Here is a 3,416-nt window from a genome sequence, read left to right on the forward strand (position 1 = left end):
GAGGGAAATGTAAGCTGTTTATTTAAAAACTGCTCACTTTCCCTGAGCAAATGTGTTTTAGGCACCGATCAATCTTTTATGTAATCATTGCAAAATTGGAGAGCCAGTTTAAATTACAACTATAATAAAAATTAATAGCGTGGCTTTTTTTTTTTTTTGCGGTACACGGGCCTCTCACTGTTGCAGCCTCTCCCGTTGCGGAGCACAGGCTCTGGACGCGCAGGCTCAGCGGCCATGGCTCACGGGCCCAGGCGCTCCACGGCATGTGGTATCCTCCCGGACTGGGGCACGAACCCATGCCCCCCGCATCGGCAGGCGGACTCCCAACCACTGCGCCACCAGGGAAGCCCTAGCGTGGCTTTTTTGCAACATTAGGTGTCTGAAAAAAATCATCCCTCGATTTTACCATTAGACTGTGTTACCAACTGATTTTAAAACTACCCTGACCATCTCTCCTGGTTAGCTCAGGCTGTCATTGATTAACAGGTCACAGCCCACCTTTCGTCAGCTGACTATGCTCTTACCAAAACAATGTGAAGTCAAATCTGCTTATATTTTCTCATACCAAGGAAATACAGGGAGTGTAATGTTTTAAATTAAGCACGGTTGTTATTCTCTTAAGGATAGAAGAGCTTAAAAATAGTTGTACCAATCTAAAGAGCCCTTATTCGTGTATTTCACATATTAAAGTAGCACTAAATATTTTATTACATCCTTTTGGAAGTTTGGAAGTTAAGCAGTTACTATGTTTTCCTTCTCATGATGACTTGCAAAAATAGCAAAAACTGGTTTTCCAATACATCGTCCAAAGCGATAAGATTTCTAATATGGAAGGAAAAGATAGATTGATTATGTTTAGTTAATCAATTGTTGCCTTGAAATGCTCCCCTAAGCTTATGAAATTCCTCCTTAAAACTGTTTAATTTATTAGAATGGAGCTCCATTTAGTAAATGGCTAATGGTCACATCATTCAATGCATTGTATACAATAGCTAATGCTTGACAGTGGGTTATGATTATGACTTTTATTATCTCATAGTAAGCATTTCGAATAATTTAATATTAATAACACTGATTAAATAAGAAGATGGGCTTGTATATCAAGGCTTTGCTATATAGGATGGAAATTTCTAATTCCAGAAAACAAAGACATATGTACATATACCTCCATATATGCATGTATATCTCTGTATATTTATAGATATGCATTCATATGTATAATCTGCAGTGACTTTGTTTTGCTCAAGTATAATTCATTTTTCTTGAATTAGACAAATAAAGCCAAAACAACAGCAGCAACAAAGACAATCATAGCCTCCTCCAATTGTTTAGAGTCTTGAGTTTCACGCTACCTGACATTTTCATCTTCTGGCAGCCCCATTTTCAGTTCCTCCCTCCTGTTTGGCCAGAAATGAAACCTTGACAACATGCCACATTCCCCTGAAATCTGATTATAAATCACATCTGTGTGTTTTCTCAGCATCAGGCAGGAGCTTCATATTGGGTTGCAGAAATCTACACAGCTGGAGCTAAACTGTGATTTTATTCAGACACTGCATGAGAATTGGAGAATTATAGGCATAGCTAATAAATAGATCTCTAGGAGAAGAGATAAAAGACAAAAGGGGGGAAAAGACAAAAGGGGGTCAAACAGAACAAAGAAACACAGGCAGAGGGATATGGTGTGGTCTCTGTGGCAAATGTTGTACAGGAGACTGCTTCCTATCAAAATTCCTATCAGGGTGCCATCCTTGAGTTAAAGTTAACAAACATTGACTGTGCTTACTATGTTCTGGCAATGATCTAGCTCTGGTGATACCAAGACAAATGAGACATGGTCCCAATCCTGAGGGAGCTTAGAATCTAGGAGATTTATACACAGTGTGGTGAGCTAGTGATGTACAGAATGCAACTAGGAAAGAGCAGTGCGACACGTGGCCAGAAATGCAATGGGATAGAGAATACATCTTGAAGGAGATGAAGCCTGAGCTGTGTCTAAAATCTCTCACACTGATGCATAATGGGAAGTTGCTGGACTTAGAACCAGAAGAAGATGGTTTGAGTCCCAGTTCTAACGTAATCGCACATTAGCTGTGGGATCTCTGGCAGGAATCACAGTAACTAATGGGTATCACCTCTTACTGTGTGCAGGCAGCCACTATGCTATAGACGTCAGGTGTATCATCTACATTGTGGGCGAGACCCAATTATTTTCATTACTATTTACAGATAAGACAACTGCATCCCAGAGGCATTAAGTTATTTGCTTGTGGTTAAGGAATGAGTGAAGTGAGTGGGTTTGAGCCACTGCTGTCAACTACCATTGCAGACTTAACTCTAAACTTGCCAAGACTTGGGTTAGATTTCTGTAAAATGGGGCTAATAATGCCTGTCCTATTTAAGCTCGCAAAATCATGTGAGGATCAAATGAGATGGCGTAGTTAAAAGTGATTTGAAAAGTGTATATACAATAAAAATGCAAGAGAGTAATTCTTTTTCCAGCCAGTGTAGCATTGAATTCTCAGGCACTGTCACCCCGTTAACATGCAGTGGCTAGTCTCTCCAGCCCAGAGCTACAAAAGCTCTGCGTGAGAGGTCAGCATGTTTAACAGTCAGAGAATGTACCAATTGCTGATGCCTCCAACCACTGCACACATATCTGTGGACACAAACCATTCTTGCCTAGATACTCCACTCTCACTATTGCAAATACTGTAACACCTGGGGCTCATAGTAGTTACCGGGCGTACCATGAGGTGTTGCTCAAGGAGAAGGCTTGCTGGAGGATTCCATCTAAGGCCTATCTATCCGCCCAGCCCCTTAGACCCAAACGCAGGGCTGCTCCAGGAGAAGGAGCCATGAGAGCTCCTGGATCCTGAGCTTGAGCTTGAGCTTGAGCTTGAGTTTGTGGAGTTCTTTTCTCATGAAGCATCCTAGGTTGAAGTAGTGGGGCAGTCGAGTACATAGTACCATGATATGGCCGCATCTGGGATGCTTGGCTTCCTGAGTTAACGAGAGAGAGGAAGGAAAGGAGGAGAGAAAAGCTTTGAGGGCCTCCCCCCATAAGCAAAGGCCTCACCCATGGTCTTCTTCCGCTACGTGGTTGTGGGATGAACATTTCAGAGCACAGGAATGATATCTAGAGACTAAATGCTGACTTTCTCTACATTCTCAGAGTTATACTGCCACATAGAGATCATTAAGTGGTCAGAAGAGAGTGGGGGGCTTCCCTGGTGGCGCAGTGGTTGAGAGTCCGCCTGCCGATGCAGGGGACACGGGTTCGTGCCCCGGTCCGGGAAGATCCCACATGCCGCGGAGCGGCTGGGCCCGTGAGCCATGGCCGCTGAGCCTGCGCGTCTGGAGCCTGTGCTCCACAATGGGAGAGGCCACAACAGTGAGAGGCCCGCGTACCGCAA

Source organism: Lipotes vexillifer, unplaced genomic scaffold (genome assembly GCF_000442215.2).
Source record: "Lipotes vexillifer unplaced genomic scaffold, Lipotes_vexillifer_v1.1 scaffold120, whole genome shotgun sequence".
NCBI classification, from domain to species: domain Eukaryota; kingdom Metazoa; phylum Chordata; class Mammalia; order Artiodactyla; family Lipotidae; genus Lipotes; species Lipotes vexillifer.